Genomic DNA, 22,339 nt, shown 5'->3' on the forward strand with positions numbered 1-22,339 from the left:
CTGGAGAGGCACACAGCTCAGAACCACCAAAAGGCAAAGCCCAAAAACCCCCAAGCCAACCAACCAACCAAACAACCAAACAAACAAACAAACAAACAAACAAAAAAACCTCTAGGACCAGCTAGGAAAAGGCCCAGGAAAGAGGCAGCTCATCAGAGACCTAACGGGGAAGCCCATCTCCATGCAATACCTGGCTGACCTGCTCTGCCTACACCAGCAGCACCTGCAAAGAGGAGGCAGAGGATTCCACCCAGAAGCTCAGTGTCTCCTGGCCCCCCACTCAGCAGTAGAGGGAGACTCATTCTAGCATCTCCTGGGCTCTACACAGTGGTAAAGACGACGCCCACCACTACCACCAGAGGCAGAAGGAGGCCCAGGTACATGCTTCTCTCCCTCAGGGGCACTGGCAGAGATGGAAGAAGAAGTGTCAGCACCAGATGACCTAGAGAGATGGCCCCTGAAAACCTTCCAATCCACATGCCCGTCATCCTCCACCCAGCACCTAGAGGCACCGGGGAGCCCAGGAAGCGCCTTCCACTCCCTCAGACAATACCAGCAGTGATTAGGTAGGCACAGGGTGGTCCAGACAACAGGCTCAGGGAAGCACTCACTGCCCCATAGCTTGGCATCTCCCATACTCCCCCTAGGAGCACCTGCCTGGGAAAGTGCACGCCACCCCTGCGGGCAGCATCAGCACAAGCAAGCAGGAGACCTGATGGTGCCGGGTGAGTGCAACGGACCAGAATGACACTATACAGGCTCCGAATCCTATACTATTATTGGAACCACAGCCCAGAAAAGAAAGCCAGGGACGATGTCCTAAACATAAACAGGGTGACTGTCTGCTGAAATAAAAAACTTAAATAGGATCCAAGGTCTCAACACTTAGTAGTCAAAATTTCCAGGATACAATAAAAAAAAATTATTCATACCAAGGACAAGAAAAGTCACAACCCAAACAAGAAAAGGCAATCAACTGATGCCAACATAGAGACAAATCAGATGCCAGAATCATCTGACAAAGGTTGGAACAGCCATCATAAAAAATGCTTCAGTGGGCACCTGGTTGGCTCAGTTGGTGGAGCGTTGACTCTTGATCACAGGATTGTGAGTTTGAGCCCCACAATGGCGTAGAGATGGCTTAAACAACACAACACAAAACAAACAAACAAAAAAACCCAAACCAAACCAAACCAAAACAAAAGCTTCAACAAGCAATTCCAAATTATCTCAAAACAAATTAAAAAATAGAAAACGTCAGGGAAAAATGTTTATTAAATGAATGAATAATGTTTAGTAAATACTGTGGAAGAACACATATCATGTATTACTATTTATATTTTACTTTACAGAATGTAAAGCAACAGTACATACTGCTTAGGAATATAAACATACAGGTAAAAATACAAAGAGATAAATTGCAAGGATAATCACCAAATTTGTGATTGTGGTTACCTCTGTGATAGAAAGGAAATGTGATCAGAAAGGATACACAATGTATTTCATCTGTATGTGAAATGTTTTATTTCCTAAGCTTGGTTACTGTTACTAAGGTGTTCATTATAGCAGTCTTTACACTTTGATGCCTGAAATATAATAAAAAATGACTTTATTGAACAACTCTACTGAGTGATCTCTGTCTCTTGTAGTTCAAAAATTTTCACTCAATACCGTAAACGAAGCTTTTGAGCTTAACTTGCTAATTTTTGCTTTAACCTTTAAGTTTTTAGGTTACAAAGACTATTGCCCCTACCAAAGACTGTACAAAATGCATATATTTCAAAGGAGAACAAAATATATATATGTGAAATAACTTTATCTACGATAAAATCTAGACTAGCACCATACGTAAGAGGAAAGATTGTCAATGTTCTAGTTCTTAAATTAGGTAGCGGTTTCTAAGTAAAAAGAGTAATAAAATTGACAAACTACTCACAGAATCCAGCAAGAAAAAAAAGAGAGAAAACACAGATAACCAATATCATAAATAAAAGGAGAGACATTTTATTACTAATTATTACCAATAGCACAGATAACATCAAATATAATAAAAGGATACTTTGAAACAAAAATTTCCAATACATTTGAATATATGGAAGAAACAGAAATTTTTAAAGAAAAATATAAAATTGCGAACGACACGGGTAGAAATAGAAAAATAAAATATCTTAAAGAAACTGACTCAGAGGGGGGAAACAAGTCTTCCCTCAAAAATAAGTAGGCCCTGGGTGAAATAGGTGAAGGGGATTAAGAGCACACTTACCATGACGAACACTGAGTAGTGTATAGAATTGTTGAGTCACTATATTGTATACCTGAAACTAATACAACACTGTAGGTTAATTATGCTGGAATTAACATTTGAAAAATACGGGAAATAAAAAATAGACCCTTACCTCATACTACTAACAAAAATTAACTTAAAATGGTTCAAAAATCTAAATATAAGAGCTAAAACTATGAAATTCTTAGAAGAAAACATAGGGACAAACCATGCCCATGGATTTGGCAATGGTTTCTTAGATATGACACCAACAACATGAGCAAAAGGAAAAATAAACTGAGAGTACAAAACTTTTATTTTTATTCTTTTTTTTTTTATTTGATAGAGAGAGAGCGTGCACACAAGTGGGAGGGAGGAGGGGTGGAGGGAGAGGGAAAAGCAGACTCCCCATTGAGCAGGGAGCCAGACGCGGGGCTCAATCCCAGGACCCAGGGATCATGACCTGAGTTGAAGGCAGACACTCAACGGATTGAGCCACCCAGGCCCCCCAAAACTTTTATGCATCAAATGACATGATTAAGAAAGTGAAAAGACAACCACAGAATGGGAAAAAAAACCCTGCAGATCATTTATCTGATAAGTCTAGTATCTAGACTTACCTATATAAAGAGTTCTTACAACTCGACAAAAGAGAACAAGCCACTTTAAAAATGGAATGGCCATTTTTCTGAAACTATATATGCAAATGGCCACCAAGCATATGAAAAGATGCTTAACATCATTAGCCATTGGAGAAATGAAAATCAAAACATTGAGATACAACTTCACACCCACCAGGATGGCTATAATTTATTTTAAAGATTTTATTTATTTTTTTGACAGATTGAGAGTGGGCACACACAAGCAGGGGGAGCGGCAGAGGGAGAGGGAGAAGCAGGCTCCAGGATGAGCAGGGAGCCTGATGGGGGGCTCAATGCCAGGACCCTGGGATCATGACCTGAGCCGAAGGCAGACACTTAACTGATTGAGCCACCCAGGTGCCCCAGGAGGGCTGTAATTTTAAAAGATGGAAAATAATAATTGTCAGAGTGAGGAGAAGTTAGAACCTATGTACGTTGCCTTGAGAATGTAAAATAGTGTGGCGGCAGTGGAAAACATGTTAGCAATTCCTCAAAAAGTTAAATATAGAATTACCACATGACCCAGGAATTCTACTCCTAGGTACAGGTCCAAAAGAACTGAAAAGGTTTTCAAACAAAAACTTGAACGTGAATGTTCATAGCAGCACTATTCAGAATAGCCAAGAAGTGAAAACAATCCAAACGTCCATCGGTGGGTAAATAAGCAGAATGTGGTTTCCACACACCCGGAGAATATTATTCAGCCATAAAGAGGAATGAAGGACTGGTACAGGCTGTCACATGATGAGCTTGAAACCATTATGGTAAGTGAAAGAAGCCAGTTATGAGAGACTACCTAACATCTGGGTCCATTTACATGAGATGTCCAGAATAGGCAACTCGTAAGACAGGAAGTAGGTCAGCGGTAGCTTAGGGCTGGGGTTTTACAGAAGGGGACAGTCAACAGCTAAAGGGTACATCATCTCTCTTTGCCGTGACAAAAATGTTCTAGAGTTGGCTGTGGTGATGGTTGCATATATTTGTGACTATACTAAAAAACCACGGACCTGGATGCTTGAAATGGGTAAACTCTCTGATACGTGAACTCTATCTTAGCAAAATTAAGATAAATCATTAATTTTAAAAAATAATTCCAAGCTCTGATGTATTCTCCAGCAAATCCAAAGAAGAAATAATGCCAAAATTACACGAACTCTAGGATGATAGGAAAAGAGAGATTCATCAACTCACATTCGGGGGCTGGCAAACTCTGATACGAAAACCTGACGATAGCAAAACCTGATTGACTGTGTTCTCAGGCACCCTTTAACGAACAAAGACAAGGAAAATTATAGGCCAATCTCATTCATGGACATAAATATAAAAAATATTAAAGAATACGTTAGGAACCCAAATTGAGAAATCTATTAAAAAGTTAATCAATCATGACCAAGGTGGATTTATCTTAGGAATGTAAGGTCAGTTTAACATTAGGAAATCAGGGGCGCCTGGGTGGCACAGCGGTTAAGCGTCTGCCTTCGGCTCAGGGCGTGATCCTGGCGTTATGGGATCGAGCCCCACATCAGGCTCCTCTGCTATGAGCCTGCTTCTTCCTCTCCCACTCCCCCTGCTTGTGTTCCCTCTCTCGCTGGCTGTCTCTATCTCTGTCGAATAAATAAATAAAATCTTTAAAAAAAAAAACATTAGGAAATCAAACAGTGAGATCTACCACATTAAAAAATCAAAGCAGGGGAAAAAATCACAGCATTTCTAGACAGATGTAAATTTTTAAAAAAATTTATAATATTCAACATCCATTCATGATTTTATTTAAAACTTTCCCCAAAAAATAGTTTGGAATTTTCTTAATGCGATCAAGAATATCTACAGAAAACCAAAGTAAACTTACCATTTGCTCAATATCAAATATTAGAAGGCTTTCCTCTGAAAAGAGCAATTAAAGGTTTGCTGATATCACTACTTTTGTTCTATGTTGTGCTAGAGATTCCAGCCAGTACATGAAGGTCAGGAAAAATAAATAAAAGGCATAATTATCTACAGATGATATATTATATACATAGAGTCCCCCCAAAAGCTAAGCCATTAGAATTAATAAGAGCATTAAGCAAAATTGCTAGATGAACCAATATACCCAAGTCAACTGCATTTCCAAATACTATCCATAAACTGTTAGCAAATATATTGTTTAAAGATGTCTTTTTGCAATAGCATAAAAATTAAGTATCTAGAAATAAACCTATCAAAAGATATGCAAGACCTCTATATCGATTGAAAGTCACTAAAGACTAAAATAAATGGTGAACTGGAAGATTTAAGAGGGCTAAACATGCCAATTCACTCAAAAACAATTTATCGATTCACTTCAATCTTAATTAAAATTCCCAACAGATGTAGTTTGTTGCTTTTGGTTTGGGGTTTTCGTTTTGTTTTTGTTTGAATTTGACAAATTAAAAAAATACATATTTGAGAGAGAGTGAGCGCGCACGCACGCATGAGCAGGCCAGAGGGATAGGGGCAGAGAGAGAGGGAGAGAGAGAATCCCAAGCCGGCTCCACACTCAGTGCAGAGCCCAACGCAGGGCTGATCCCACGACCCTGAGATCAAGACTGAGCGGAAATCAAGAGTCCAATGCTTAACCAACTGAGCCACCCACGTGCCCCTTGACAAGCTGATTTAAAACACTATTGAAATTTTAAGGACCAAGAATATCGAGAACACTCTTTAAAAAAATAAGGTGAGAGTTCTTGTTGTATCAAATATTGACTGATTATAAAGTAAAAAAAAAAAGTAAATAATTAACACACTAATACTGTCACAGAAATTGACAAATCAGTGGCACATAACCAAGATATGCAATGACTCACACACAAATGAACACTACATATACAACGGTAATGGTAACCCATGGTCATAAAAAAAAAAAGATAATCTTTTCAGTAAATGGTGCTGGGAAAACAGAATATTCCTATGGAAATAATGAAACTGTATTCTCTCTCACCATACACAGAAACCAAATCCAGGTGAATTAAAAACCTACAAGTGGCCCCTTCCTTCCTTTTCCTTACTCTCCCAAATAATTTAGTCCCAAAGCCTTGAGGTAGGGCAGAGCAAAGTGGGTGTTAACAATTTCTCACCAGCTTACTCCTTTATTGTCACCCATCTAGCTCAAGTTGTCATCTCTCACCTGGATTGTTAAAATAGCATCTTACTGCTCTCCCTGCTTCTGACCTTGCCTTTCAGTCTGTTCTCAACACAGCAGCCAGGGTGATCCTATTAAATGGTACACAAGACCATGTCCTTGCTCAAAACTCTGGTAGGATTTCCAATCTCAAAATAAATGTAATAGTCCTTACTGTGATTCCAAAGGCTCTTATCTCCTAATGCTCTCCCCCCAGTTCAGCCTATTCCTCCTCACTGTTCCTTGAACTCACCAAGCATGTTTCCACGTTGGGGCTTTTGCACTATTTCCTCTGCCTAAAATGCTCTCTCGCTATCTCTTTTTTACTAGGAGGCTTCCCTGACCACCTGATTTAAAATTATAGACCCCTCCCCAGAAAACCTTAAACCTAAGTCTTCCTTCCTTGATTTATTTTTCCTCCTTCACATTTACAACTATATAGCATAGGATATATTTTACCTTTGCATTATCTTTATCCCCACAAGAATGTAAGCTTCCATAAAATCAGGCTTTTTGTCACAGTTTTAATTTCAATACCTAGAAAAGTGATTTGCATATAGAAAGTGTTCCATCAGTATTTGTTGAATAAGAAAAATAACAAATGACTGATGACTTTGGAAATTGTTCTCAGATTCTTAATTCCCCTGCTTTCTAGTCGTGGAGCTAGGACAAAAGAAGTACATTAAAGTTAACACTAGGTGGCATAATATCATAAGGAAAGTAATCGTTAACAACCCATCCTTTCCTCCTGACTGATACTGCTTCCAGAAAAGCCATTGTTGCCAAGTTTCCTCTGGCCTCCCCACTTCCCAGCCTGTTGGTGTCATGTTTGCAGTAATAACTTAAATTTCACTGATGTATGCCCCACCTGCATGAATGTTATTCTGTCCTGCCAAGCACCTCAGTTCTTCCATAAGCACTAGTGCACAACGTGCCAGTGTATGTTACCACGTTCCTACTCCCCATCCATTGCAATACCCCCCAACCCACCTTCAACTAAAGTCACCGCTGCACTAAAGCCCTCAAGTTTCCAGGGCGGTGGGGTGGTCTGTGGTGAGAAAGAATCTGTCTCCCCTGGGTTACACACTGCTCGATTTCCCAGATTTTACTTCCAAACTTCTCTCCCTAGAGCCCACACCAGAGCCCTAGGGTCCATAGGTTAGGAATCGATCTAAATGGCAGCTACCATGGAGGACTAAGACTCACTACTTCCCTGCACCACTAATGATGACTGGACTCAGTGCTCCTGCCAAGGAGCTGCTGTCACTAATCTGCCCCACCAGTTCCCTACCAGGGCAGGATGACCAACTTGTCCCGGGTTGCCAGGGACTTTTCCAATTTTAGCATAGGAAGTCTCAGGTTCCAGGAAATCCCTCCATCCGGGGCAACCTAGGACAGTTGATAACACTACATTAAACCCGGATCTGTCTGCACTCCACTCAAACTCAGCCCAGATCTGTCACATCGGTGCTACAAATATTACACCATTCTCTCATTCCACATGTGGTCATCACCAAGCACGTCAATTCTCCCTCCTTTGTGTCACCTATATTCGTTTTCTCCTCCACATGCCCACTGTAAAAGTTAGTGGAAAACGACAGTAACCAAGAAAAGACACGACCACTGAAGATGCAGAGACTTCGGCAGTGAAGCATTGGATCACATCACCTGGGGCAGGCACTGGCTCAGAGCAAAGGGAAGATGGAATGAGTAGGGGAAGAAGGAAGTTAGAAACATCAGCCACAGGCTCATACCCAGACAGAAAAAAGGACTAATATCTAGACATTATTTTCTTCTTTGCTTAATGTATGTGCACATATGTGTGTGTTTATGTATTTTTGTATATATTAAGTAATTTTCTTCTTCTCCCTTCCCATTGTAATTTTAAGAATTAATGGCAGTGGTTAACTTTACAATTTCATCTTTAGGTTACAGAATATTCAAGAGGGACTCCAACTGAACTTGAGTAATTGACATCATCCAGATATGAATGTAATGACATTTGGAACCTTTCCTTTTTGGGGAAAAGGTGAGAGTGCCTATTTCTACCAAGGGTCATTGTATCTTATTAAAGAAATGGCTGGAATCTGGTATTGCTGCACAGGAAGTTGAAATATATGGAGAAAGTTGTGTATGGACATGGAGTAGGCAGTGGGATGAGCTGTCCCTGTCATTACACCACTGCCTCTCAGTCCAAACCTACTTTCATGCTCTGCTTTGTGACGCCAGGCCTGGGACTATGGGAGCTCTACGTCTGCGTTGCCAGTCGACTTCCTTTGAATTCTGCAAGGCAGACAGAAGATGGGAGGAGGGAAGCACTCCTTTCCTGACAAGTGGTTAGCAATGATAACATTCAACTTTTGGGGGGGCACTTCTAGAACCAGGCTCATCATGCCTAATCAAAGACATCGGCAATAGTTAGGCCATGGCACCCGTTCCACAGTCTGAGGTCCCCTCCTTTGAGCTTCCTATTGTCTCCCCAGGCTAGAGTAGAGTTCCTGGAGTTCCTCTCCCTGGGTCAGCTCGGTATCCTCTTTTTTGCCTTTTCAGTTCTCCAAAACTACTTAGCTAATTCCCTATATTAAATTCTCTCTGTTGAAGTTCCAAGGTGTGTTCTATTGTTCTGAATGTATCCTGACTGATCCAGTCACCCCGCTAAGTAAAGAACCCTAACCACCTGCAATGCTGGCTAAAAACAATGGAAATATGAAGTGAGTGGTAGAAGAGGGAAGTGATCAATATGGACTATGACTTTTTACAGCGACGATGACTGTATAGCTAATGTGTATTTTTGTTATGTACATATTAACCAATGATTTATACTTTTTCCCCTTCCCTGTTACAGTTTTATATGGAGTGTGGGTGGAACTTAATTTACAATTTTGTTCATAGGTCACCAGGCCACAAGTTACCTCTAGACCTACTGGAGAGGAATGAGGATCACCAGGAGGTCCTGAACTTGAAAAGGCTACAATGACCAACGGGACTTTGAGTCTCTCTTCTTGTTTGGGGAGAAGGAGTGTCTTTGTATGACAGGCAGGAGTAGGAAAGTATTAAATGACGAGTGAACTTAGATGCTAAGTGGTAAAGGGGTGGGCTATATAAATGTTGAACCCATTTGTCCCCAAATTCATGTTTGCCCTTCCACTGCTGTGCAACCTATGAGAGGGCGCACTGGCTTTTCTTAACTGTGGTGCCCAGGCTCACTATCAGGTGGTTTCTGAAAGACTGGAAGACGGGGGTAGGAAGGACGAAGCCAGGATATTTCTCTCCATCTCCCTTCTATCTCAGGCACTTCTCTGGCAATGACTGCAACTCCAAAGGGCCCCAGCGCTCACCAGACAGGTCCTTAGAGGTCCGAGGCTCCAACAGATGAGCCCCAGCTCGGGGACTCAGCAACACGGCTTTCTTACCTTTGTCTCTCCAGGTTGCAGGCAGAGGTTCTCCCACTGTCACTAACCTCTGGGTTGCTTCACTTTCTCAGTAATGCAGTCAGTTCTGTCATCTGGCAGTCACTTCCCTGCATTATATTTTCTCTGTTGTAAATACTAAAGACGGTTGCCACTTTCCTCATTGTCCCTGATTATTTAAAACAGATGACAGCTGATCCCAGTCTGGGTACACTATAATGCTCAGTCAATATTCTGCCACTTTCCCACTTCTGGGAATTTATATCAAAATATATCTACACACCTACAAAATGAGATTTGTATGAGTTTATTCTATGTGCAAAGCCAACAATATATTGAGAAAAAAACACAAGCCACTTTCTGTAAGGGAACTGGTTACATGAATATTGGGACATCAACAGAGCTGTGAAAAAGAACAAGGAAAACCCCTATGAACTAATACAAAGTATTCAGTGAAGAGAGCACAGGATGGTAAAAATAGTGTGTTATCTTTTGTGTAAGAAGAAAAGAAGACTATGTGTTTGTACGTGCATAAAGAAACACCAAAAGACACACAAAAAACTAATCAAAGTGGTTACTTACAGTGGGTAGGGCAAAGGAGAACAAGGTAAACAGAGACAAGAGAGAGTATTCTCAATATATAGTCTGTGTTGTTTGGGCTTTTGAGCTGTATTAGTCCGTTACCAATAGAAAAAGTCACAAAAACTATAAAAATGCACAGGAAAAAAATGCAACCACCTAGTCACAAAATGATAAACAAAACCAATATCAAAATACTTTACATAAAATTGTAGGAAAATAAAAGAGGAAAAAAGACTACATACTGTCTGATTCCAACCCTAGGACATTCTGGAAAAGGCAAAGCTACAGAGACAACAAAAAGATCAGTGGTCATCAGGGGGTTGGAGGAAGGACGAACAGGCAGAGTGCAGAGGAGTTTTAGAGCAGTGGAAATACTCTGTATAATATTATAATGATAGACATATGTCATCATACATTTGTCCAAAGCCATACAAAGTACAGCACCAAGAGTGAACCCTGAGGTAAACTATGGACTTTGGGTGATTATGATATGTCAATATAGATTCATCCTTGGTAATTAATTATTTATTAAAATAAAAATGTACCATTTCTGGTGAATGGAAGAGGCTATACCTGTGTAGGGGCAGGGAGTATGGGGGAACTCTCTGTACCTTCCTCTCCATTATACTGTAAAGCTAACACTACTCTGGAAACATAAAGATGAGAGACAAAGGAGAAGAAAAGAAAGGCAGCAAATTTTCAGAGGCCTTCAGTCCTCATTTATGCAACTGGTCAAGAAGCCTATGTGGAAATTGTAACTCCCTTCCTCAACCCATTCAAGTTTCGGTTGCCTTTGACTAGCATAAGCCGGGTGAAGCTCTTTGCCTGGTTGACTAACCCAAACTTAGATTCCTGAGGTATCCAAGTCTGCCTTGTTTTCTGTTAGACTTAATAACTGGGCATGTAAAAAGCAGCTTCCATGCTCAGCATAAACCTGGCTTTATAGCAGTAACCCTAATTTACCTTTGATAATTAGGGCCAATCACACCAGCCAACATTAGAAGCCTTACTTCTCTAGCTATGAACTGAGTTTCTTGACTGATCACAATGTTTTATGAAATACAACAATGATACCCCAAAAAAGCATTCAGAGATTCCATGCATTATATTAATGGTAGAATTATAACAAACAGGAAGGGCAAATCCAAACAGATTAAACATCAATTTTGATGATTAAAAAACGTTTCCCCCAAGGCTTCCAGATAAAGATGGCAGATTGAACATAATAATTCAATTTCACTTCCTCTGAAATCCCACTAAAACTACCATAAAGGGATCTTTTAAAGCCCAGAAAACTATAAATACAAAGACAAGGAAGATAATAGAAACAAAATTTTGCTAGCTGGAATGCAGAAAAGTACTTGGGATACAGTGGGGAAAGGCAAGAACTGAACTGACGCATATCACAGAATCTTCCAAGGGCTCAGGAACTGAGTGGACTTTTAGAAGTGGGGGATAAAAAGTGATATTAAATAAGCATTGATAGAATGCAGTTTTAAAATACATTCCCCACCCCTCGAGTGTGGGCTGGATTTGGCAACTCTCTTCTAAAGAAGAATGTAGAGAAAGAGAAACAGTAAGGAGAGGAACCTGAGACACCACCCTAGCCAAATGCTCAAGATTATCATCACCAGTCCTAAGTCATGTTGACACCGTGCACCCCTGGTAGGATGCAGCATATCCCTGCGGTATTCCTCCCCCCAATCCATATTCCCAACGTAATCACGGCAAACCAAAACATCCAGCAAACCCAAATGGAGGGACAGCCTACAAAACACCTGTCAAGGTCATGAGAGACAAGGAAAGACCAATCAACGGTCACGGCTTGGAGACTAAGGGAACAGGATGACTGAATGCAATCTGATATCCTGCAACAGAAAAAGGACTTCATGGAAAACCTGGTGAAATCCAAACAAAGTCTGTGGTTAGTTAACACGATCATCCTCGTGTTGATTTCTCAGTTCTGGTACATGCAGCTTGATCAAAAGAGATGTTACCATGAGGAGAAGCTTGGGGGAGAATATACAGGAACTGTCTTTGCAACTTTTTCTGGTAAATCTAAAATCATTTCAAGATAAAAGGATTTTTGAAATACAAAAATGGCATGGCACTGAGTAAACTCCTGCAGAAGACCGGAACTGGTGAATGGGGAATGACAGACAGAGCAGCTATGGGAGCAAGAACCCTACTGGAAAATAGGAGCATGACCTAAGTGCGTGCATACCGAATGCTAAGACCCCAATACCAGCCTTAGAACTGGGCACCCCACACGGTAGAGTCCCTACAGATCAAAGAGAGAGGGAGAATACATTGATGAAAGAACCCATGGGTACCATTATCACCCAAGAACTAGCACTCAGTGCCGGGGCAGTACAATCTAGAACATTAGATATTTTATTCTGTGACGCTAACTTCATCTAGGCTCCAGGGAGATGCTTCTCTACTTCTCCTGCTCTTGTCCTCCTTTCTCCTCAAAGTAAAAGGTGATTGTCCCTGAATGCTGCGTGTGTGGGGGGAGGCAGGGGTTGTGCTTCTATTGTCAGAGACAGACTTTGCTGCTCAGAGAATGTGCACAGTAGAAGCACTTTGGTAAAACAAAATACAAATTAACTAGTGTGACAAATCCTTCCTCTCTGAGAGCATGAATGAAACAGATACTTGCATTTTAAAGTCTCAGAGTATTGAAAATTCATTTTTTTAACTCATTTCAGATTCCACTTGGAGAATTCACTGATAATCACTAATTAGCATACTGTTCAACACTGTTACACATAGCAGCTGAGAAACATTTTGTAGTATTAAATAATTCAAATTATTCTTAAATCTGTGTGTGTCTAGAAGTAATATGTGTGCAGCAAGCTATTTGTATCTTATACTGACAGATGGATACTAATTCTAGAATCCTAATTAGATTTACTTTTATAAAACATATGATACGATTTAATTAAATTTTCAAAATATGAAGTTAAAAATTCCAGCTTTAAATTTTTATATTTGTTGACTATAATCAGTATCTTACCTTTCAGTTTTAATAGATTATCTTGAATGTTTTATTTTTTTTTTTAGAAGATTTTATTTATTTACTTGATAGAGAGACAGCCAGCTAGAAAGGGAACACAAGCAGGGGGAGTGGGAGAGGAAGAAGCAGGCTCCCAGTGAAGGAGCCTGATGTGGGGCTCGATCCCAGGACCCCAGGATCATGCCCTGCGCCAAAGGCAGACGCTTAACAACTGCACTACCGAGGCGCCCCTATCTTGAATGTTTTAAAAGAAGAATATGTAAAGTCTACAATGACTCAAGAAAGGTCTTAATGTGATATTATTGTCAATAAATCAAACTTTACGTGAAGTTTCAGGGTAATATTTTGCTGAAATTAAGAAAAACAAAATTCATAGCGAAGAATATAATCATTTATTAGTTTGGCAAGTCTTTACTAATCATCTAAACATCACTTTTGCATTTGCAATAAAAGTTAAAATTCAGTTGTCTAATAAGTCATAGGCCTTCAGTCATATAAAAACTACGGCTTGAGATAATTTTCAGTTTTGTTGTGAAGGTATACATATCAAGTCAAGAGAAGAAAAGAGAGTTTACTCAGTAGTTTGAGTTATAACTTTTAAATATTTAGACATGTGGTATGTGGGCCTCCATTAGTATTTATCCTGGAACACATAAAATTATATTGAAAAGCAATTTAATTCAGTAACTGGCATAAAGAAAAATAAGAAAAAAATTAAATAAACAATTTTTAACCTCAGAAAAATCACAAAATAAGAAAAGAAATACAGTCGTAATATATTATGATACTTGACTATGCATAATATTGGCACAGGTATAGTGTAAATACTGGACATTCACTCAACCAAAAATTATGTTGAGAGGATAGAGAAGGGAAGCAGAGAGGATGGCAGGATGAGAGATAAAGCCTCAGCTATCATAAGGGAAGTCGTTACATAGGATCTAAAATTGCTACTCCCCATTCCCCACAATGGAAGAGATCCACTGTAATGTATCTGTCAACAGAGAACTGGCGAGGTGCCTACAGGTGTAATGCTAAGTCCAGAACCCAATACTGGCTGCTGTTGGTAGCAAACTGAGTCCTCAGCAACGGCATGGACCAGGGCAGCCTTGGAGACAAGAAGTCCATGTTGTTGAAGCCCATGTGTAGCCTCTACCACTGACACCATGGCCACTCCATTCAGCAAGCATCAGGCTGGCTGGAGACAAAAGAGAACTAGCATTTACAGAGTGAGCCACCTTGAACATCCTAGTATTAAGAAGCTCTTCTGCAGTGGAAGATTTCTGCTGAGCATTTCATGAAAGCAAGAGGGATCAGAGGAAAGAAATCTAGGGAGTATTTACCTTTTATCTTTTTTTTTTTTTTTTTTTTTTTGAAGATTCACTGATTTATTTGTCAGAGAGAGAGACAAGCAGGGGGAGCAACAGGCAGAAGGAGAAGCAAGCTCCCCACTGAGCAAGGAGCCTGATGCAAGACTCGATCACAGGACCCTGGGATCATAACCTGGGCCGAAGGCAGACGCTTAACCGGCTGAGCCACCCAGGCATCCCATTTTTTATCTATTTTTTTAATTCTTATTTAATTTATTCTTATTTTAAAATCCATTTTATCAATTTTTTTTAATTTCTAGCAATAAGAAATAGTTACATGTTACTTTCTACAATCAAAAGTAAATTTTCATTAATTAACTATGGTAAAACCTCCCTGAGATTGAATCATCACATTCACTGTGTTATGTGATGACCATGCCTACTACTTGCTCGTTTCTGTCATAGGACTCTGCCACCCCCACTGAGATTACGTCTCGCGTTCCAAGTTCCAAATGTGGCCCGCCTACCCGTCAGCATTCTCAGCCTAGAAAGGGCAGCCAAAGGAAAGTGCTTTTTAAAGATTCCCATACTTCCTTCACTAATTCATTCCTTGCGCCCAAACTAAACTGAGCGTCTTCTGGAATATACCAGGGGATCTAAGAGGGGCCCACGGGCAGATTACATGACAGATGGAATCCTGCATTCCTATACCCTAAAATTTTTTATCCCTTCTTTTAGACCAAATTCTTTCTGGCTTTTCAATGCTACTTGGGGTTTGCCAGCTCAGGACATCGTTAGAACTACAGTGGGCTGCCCAAGCAACCACAGAGACTGCAAGTGCAATCTTATCAATTAACGTGGCTTAATCTAAAAACTCCGCTTCCATTTTCCTGGTCAAGAACCCTCAACTCCATTCCTGCAAATATTCCGCATATTTTCATGACATAAATGAACAAATTCCTATCATTCTTGTGGGTGTTAACACTCAACTACGATGTGCCACAATTGAGAACTCGGTTTCAGATAAATCTAGGAGTTCGGGGTTCTCTAAGCCTTCGTTTCTGTCATAGCTCACTATTCAATTTCTCAAGACCCTTCTCTTCCCTAATCTAGCTTAACCTACCGCTCATGTAAAATATTTGGCCTAGTATTTGAATTCATGTACTAATATAATTTACCAAACCACAGAATCAATCTTTTTTTTTTTTTAAGATTTTATTTATTTATTTGACACACAGAGAGACTGCCAGTGAGAGAGGGAACACAAGCAGGGGGAGTGGGAGAGGAAGAAGCAGGCTCCCAGCAGAGGAGCCTGATGTGGGGCTCGATCCCAGGACCCTGGGATCACGCCCTGAGCCAAAGGCAGACACTTAACGACTGAGCCACCCAGGCGACCCCACAGAATCAATCTTTGAATTGGTTTTGAGATACCTCAGCTACGACTAAAAGCTATAAGAGATTTTTTTCAAGACCATCCCATACAGACTTGAGTGTCATTCTACTAGGGCAATATTTTTACAATTTGAACATGTCATCTGCTTGCTTTAAATCATCCTATGCCATTAAAGGCATCCATCATGGTTCAATCACTCTTCCCCTTTAAATTGGTCTAGGCAGTAGTTATCTGGTTTCCCAGAACTTCCTCTTCAGTGAGCACACAGTCCAATACGACCATACAAGATAACTTGATTCGCTATTTTGCCATATCTTAGTACGGAATGCCACCTTACCATCATGGAGTACAAAAGGAAGTCTCCGCCTTCTGCCTGATCTCTGTGTAATTACCGTTTCCCTGAAGCCGTGTTACCTGCAATCCACTGTCTGAAACCACTAGACGGTAAGCCCCACGGAGGGACCACGTCTGTCCTATTAGTCACAGTATCCCCAGCACCTAGACTGTACTTGACACATAGTAGGCACCTAGTTAACATTTACTGAACAAATTAATAAACCCAAATGTCAATTCCTCTAAGAAACTTTATTATAGTGCTTATTACATGTTTTTCCTTCTGGACTGGGTCTCTCGAGACAGAAATCTATCTTGATCCTGGGACTGCAGGTTCAAGACCCATGTTGGGTGTAGAGATTACTTTAAAAAAAAAGACAGAAACAGAGGCACCTGGGTGGCTCAGTCGGTTAAGTGTCCACCTCTTGATTTCAGCGCAGGTTATGATCTCAGGGTCGTGGGATCAAGCCCCAAGTACGGCTCTGCATTAGCGTGGAGCCTCCTTGGGATTCTCTGTCTCTCTCTCTCTCCCTCTGCTTCTGCCCCTCATTCTCTTTCTCTCTCTCCTTCTCAAATGAATAAATAAATCTTAAAAAAAAAAAAAAAAGACAGAAACCTAACAACAAAGACACCTAGTGACCCTGCAACCAAAGTACAGGAAAGAACTCAAACAATGCATACAATAAAACCAACATCCCCACTACCATCATCAAGGGAGATATTGTGAAATAACTGAGAGTTTAAAAATTTACAGGCTCATCTGCATAGGAATGTCAAAAGGCTGGAACAGCTTAGGTTGCTAACACCTGCAGAACTGGTCTCCTAGGAGATAAACAAACTTCTTACATCCCTGCCAAAAAAAAAAAAAAAAAGCCCTATTTGGAAACTGTCTGTATTTCTTTTTATACCATTATAATAAAAGGAATTCCTTCCAATAGAAACTCATTAGGTGTGAATGGGTATTCTTCATAAAAATAACAGTTACATCTGAAAATGTTAAGAGGCTGGTTGTTAATACTTGTTAGGGTAAATCAATTCAATGAAGTTTCTGTTTTTCTAATAGCAGAGAATTTTGGTGCAAAGAGAGCTCTGATGGGAAAAAAACATGCTTGGCTGGATTGCGGCAATGTGATAATTGGGGTAAGTTAGCATCGCACACTATGAAGTAGAGGAAAAGCAGGTAAGAACAGGGCAAAGTGCTACGGACAAAATACCCCAATTTACAAACTGCCACAGGTTGCTTCAAGACTTAGAACAAAGTATCTTTTCTTCTTGTTTCTGCACCTCACCCTTTGCTCTCCAGTTAGTGCTGCTTATCTGCTTCTAAATGAAGGATTGTGGGAAGGATTCTGGGTGGCTGCTGCTGCTGCTTCTTCTCCTTCTCCTTCTTCTCCTTCTTCTTCGTTTAAAGATTTTATTTATTTGACAGGAAGAGAGACAGCCAGTGAGAAAGGGAACACAAGCAGGGGGAGTGGGAGAGGAAGAAGCAGGCTCCCAGCGGAGCAGGGAGCTTGATGCGGGGCTCGATCCCAGGACCCTGGGATCACGCCCTGAGCCGAAGGCAGACACTTAATGACTGAGCCACCCAGGCGCCCCTGGGTGGCTTCTTCTGAACACACGCACTCCACTAAATACAGCTACTGTGCTGCTCGCTTTCCTTGCAGTCAGAAAATTATGCATACCCAATGCTTCAACTGGTACTACTGAGGCAACAATGAACTTCCTGTCACTTTGGAAGGCCTAGAATTCTCAAAAAAGCCTTGAGATGATTTCAACACCTGAATAAATTGCCTGACGGAGAGCTAAGAAGGATTCAGTGAGTACATATGGGACATAAAACCAATCAGCCTCGCTCAAGGGGAAAAAAATCACTGATACCACCACACACTTCTGTTATCTATTGTATTGCCAATCTATAAAAATATGGTAGCTTTTACATTAAAAAAAAATGAAAGTTCCACCACACTGAATTAGAATCACTTTGTGGAATTCTAAGAATAATTTAATTTCATCACCTTTTGAGGAAGTTTGTATAAAATTACCCCTTCATTTTATGACAGGCAGATTACAACACAGACTGTTTGCCATGATTTAGTGCACGGCCTGTCTTTTCATTTTCTTTTCAGTCTATGGACATTTGGTTAATAAATGATAAAAACAGAACTCAACCCAGAAATCATTCTCAACTTCTTTCCTTCCGGTAGAAAAACAGTTTCCATTTCTCCATCAAGAAAGCAATGTTTAGAGGAAATGTGGGGTAGCAAAAAAGTCACATTGTTCTTTTATTTTAAAAAAAGCTAAAAGTGAAAAGAAAACAGCAATCATTATTTCCTTAATTCCTCTATATGGTTTGACTAACTCTTAGTAACCACGACTCCTATGTTCAGCACAGATTAAAGGAAACCCGATATGTAGATGATTTTAACTTTAAAATTCTATCAGGAATACAATGTGGATTTAATCTTTACTTGAGTCTCCGTGTTCACCATAAAAAATCACCAGGCACTGCATACAAGACTTGAGGATATGCAGCGATACACCATGTATCATACTTGTGATGAGGAAATGCTGGGCCTGCAACCATTGCAGTTTTCCGGGTTCCCTCAAAGAGCCAACTAGTATCTTTGAATTTCTCTTTCAACCTGAGCCACCTGCCATCATCTCTATACATCACTTTCAAACTCCAGACATCACTTTCTCCGTTGAGTTTCCTTTGCCTGAAAAAGAGCCTTTCGTGGACGTTTTCTGTTCTTGGTAAGATACAGCACTTTTTCTCAGATCACACCAGCTCAAGGGGAAGGTCAGATCACAGTAAGTCTCCCCACACTATAGGTCTCTGACACAAAGATCCTGCCTCCACGGGCACCCGAAGAGCTCCAGTTTCTCTGCTCAACGGCTCCGGGTGCCCCAACGGCTGCTCTGCAGAAAAATCTGCTTGGTTACCCATTGGCTGGCACCATTTTACTCCTCTGCTAATGATTTTCCCTGGTGCTGCTAATGAACAAAACAGGGGCCAGGCTGCCATGCCCACAGATGGCACTACAGCTATTGGGATGAAACTGCCAACGTCTATGCCATGGGTCCTGTCCTTTGACCATTCCAAAGTCTTGCCACTAATGCTCCTGACACTTCCGTTGTCAGCGATACAGCCGCTATAATTTCTACACCGTTTTCCTCTGTAGCTACCATGTTTTATCATTCTGAGTCTGACAGCTGGGCTGTAGAACTGTATGCATAAGCCTCTGCTATACTCAAACCATCTGTCTGCTACTATGCTAGCCGACCGTTCTTAAATATAGGCTCCTGAAAAATCTTCTTTATTTTAAAGAATTACACATTTACTCTGCCTTTTTAGGAAAAACTTAATTCCTCTCCAGTTGATTAAGAAAAAAAAAAAGCCCTTCTTTATTGAAGAGTGTTAGACAATCATAATAAACTTCGTAGGGATAATAAAATCAGAAAATCACTCTTTGGCAACCCCTGCCCCTCAATAAAATAATTGATTCAGGCAACAATTACCAGTGGATGTCAAAAAATTGGCAAATAAAACAAATATAGCAAAATGCTAGCAGTTACTGAATTAAGTTGTGGGTCAATTCTTTCAACGTTCCATCTGACTGAAATTTTTTCAGTAAAAAGTTGGGGCAGGGGTAAAAGTCTCCCTTGATTTACAGGGAGGTGGGTCTCTTTCATGCGGATTGGTCTTCCCTTACGTACAAAACCCTGGAGTCACCTAGGCAACCCCGAGATACACTGACCTCTGCGGCAAACACAGGTTAAGCCTGAGCTAAGAACCTGCTAGACTGACTCATAATTTTTGTTCTGATGCCTTCCTCTTTCCCACACTTTTAGTTCTGTTTCAGAGCTGTTTTCACTTCCCATCTGTTTTAAGAGCAACCCCCGAAAACAAATATGAGTTTACAACTACACAGTCACAACAGAGGGCAAGCCAGAACCATCTGGGAAGCTTTATCAAAATACACACATCCAGAGCCTGACCCTTTGATATTTCAATTCACTAGTTCTTGGGTGAGGCCTGGGCATATGGTTTTGAAAAAGTCTCCAGATAACTCTGATATGCCTCTCTGAAACAGAGAGGTGTTTCTTTGAAACTATACATAATCTTTTACCTGAAGAATCTATATACAGAAGAAGGGACGGGGGCAGATTTAGAAATGGAAAAGATAAATACCAAATTAGGAAGCTCAAAAAGTTCAAATTATTGGTATGGTAGTCATTAATGCTGCTCACCGATGTCTAATTCTCCTCTTTCCTGAACCCCCCAAAACTGCACTTTCCCCTTCTTGTTTAAAGTTGGACCCGGCCATTTACTGGCTTTGATCAATGAAATATGAGCAGCAGTGGCATGTGTCACTTCTAAGCAGAAGTCTTCAAGACACAGTACACAAGTCACCACATCCCTTTCTTCCTGCCTCGGTGATGGTGGAAGCATGTGTTGAGATGGTCCCTCCATCTGCTGAGATCCTTGGGGGACTGTGATGAAAAAGCCCCTGTCATCCCATGTAGGCCATTAAATGGGACTAAGAAACAAACATCTTTATGATAAATCATTAAATTATGAAAACTGTTCAGGGCACCTGGCTGGCTCAGTTGGTAGGGCGTGAGTCTCTTGATCTCAGGGTCCTGAGTTTGAGCCCAGGTTAGGCATAGAACGTATATAAAAATGAATGAATGAATGAATGAATGAATGAACAAATAAAATGTGGGGATATTTAGAAAAACATATGAAAGTTGTTCATTAATGCAACATAATCTACTCTACCCTGACTGATAAACTGGCAAAACTTTTTTTTCCACAGAATCTAAGCAACTCATAGAGAATGAGTTCTATCTCCATCAATGACTAAACATTTATAGAGACGGTGTTAAATAAAGGGAAATGAGGGAGTTTTAGGGTCAGAGAGCCCTAAGTTTAAACCTGTGGTATCACTTGTTTGTTCTAATAAAATTAGTATATAATGTCTGTATAACGTACAATTACCTTTAGTGACTGCTAATGTTTTTGACGTTCTTACGATATACCAGGCACTGAGCTGAGAACACTACATGGATTATTTCACTTACTTTTCCATTTTGCAGATAAGAAAAATGAAGTTTAGGGGCGCCTGGGTGGCACAGCGGTTGAGCGTCTGCCTTCGGCTCAGGGCGTGATCCCGGTGTTGTGGGATCGAGCCCCACATCAGGCTCCTCTGCTATGAGCCTGCTTCTTCCTCTCCCACTCCCCCTTCTTGTGTTCCCTCTCTCGCTGGCTGTCTCTGTCTCTGTCAAATAAATAAATAAAATCTTTAAAAAAAAAAAAAGAAAAAAAAAAAAAGAAAAGAAAAATGAAGTTTAAAGAAGTTAAATAACTTGCCCAAGATCACGGAGCTAGGAAATGGCAGAACAAGATATCTAATATGGGCAATAGGGCCCACAAAGCCTGCGCTCTTAACCACTACTCCTTCGGCTTCCCTATGTGACTCTGACCAAGTTACTTGACTTCTTGGAAGCTCAGTTTCCTCTATAATGGGGTTGAGAGCTACCAGGCAGGGTTTTTCTTATAAGGGTTAAAGAAGATAATTGGGTAAAGCAACTAATACGATTCCTGGCAATTAGCAGGTATTTAAGACAAGGTAGTTATTATGTTTTAGTAGCTAATACGTCACTCCTTGGCGTCTCCTATAAATGGAGACTAATCAATACGGGAAAGAGAACAAGAATAGATACTTGTCATGACCTATCTGAATTCAGTACTATAAAAAGATAGGTAACACACACAATAATCAATCCTACATTACTCTGCTTACATTACTTAATGGGCAACGTTGACTTCTTAAAACGGGTTTTTGGAAATAAAGATACTGTGTATCAGCAAATACCACCTATAAAATTCCCAAGGATGTAATAACTGCATCCAGTAGCTCCAAGGCCATTATGTCTCAAGGTCCAAGAAAAAAAGACTTCAAGGGTAGTGAAAGGTATTTTCTGCTCAACTATTCACAAATGATACTGTGGGATTGATAGAGTTTAATAACCTTATGGTCCTATATTCATTGATAAACTACATAAGACAATACCACATTTAATGTGAAAGTACTTGCTCTGGGTTTTCTATTTGTTTATTTAACTTCCCTTTTTCTATTGCTTCCTTATGTAATAACATAAGAGGACAAGTACAGATTTTCTACATAGACAATATTCTGCAAGCAAAGAGTTTTATTTTCTCTCTTCCCAGTCTGCATGCATACA

The 22,339-nt window shown here is 40.4% G+C and overlaps 1 long non-coding RNA gene across 9 annotated transcripts in view; it reads right to left on the reverse strand.

The window, feature by feature from the left end:
• The window catches only part of LOC123788012 (uncharacterized), a 134,407-nt gene that overhangs the window by 105,575 nt on the left and 6,493 nt on the right, over positions 1 to 22,339 (reverse strand). The window contains exons 3-4 of one of the 9 annotated variants that reach the window (XR_015727323.1): positions 21,176 to 21,372; positions 2,264 to 14,252 (exon numbers count right to left, since the gene is read on the reverse strand). The exons of 6 other annotated variants lie outside the window; for them this stretch is intronic. This is a non-coding gene — a long non-coding RNA (uncharacterized LOC123788012). Of the gene's footprint in view, positions 1 to 2,263; positions 20,585 to 21,175; positions 21,395 to 22,339 lie in introns of all 9 variants that reach the window. 2 more of the 9 variants (XR_015727326.1, XR_015727325.1) reach the window with 2 other exon arrangements.

This window comes from Ursus americanus, chromosome 18, assembly GCF_024610735.1.
Source record: "Ursus americanus isolate L20-20 chromosome 18, mUrsAme1.1.p, whole genome shotgun sequence".
In the NCBI taxonomy this organism is placed as follows: Eukaryota; Metazoa; Chordata; class Mammalia; order Carnivora; family Ursidae; genus Ursus; species Ursus americanus.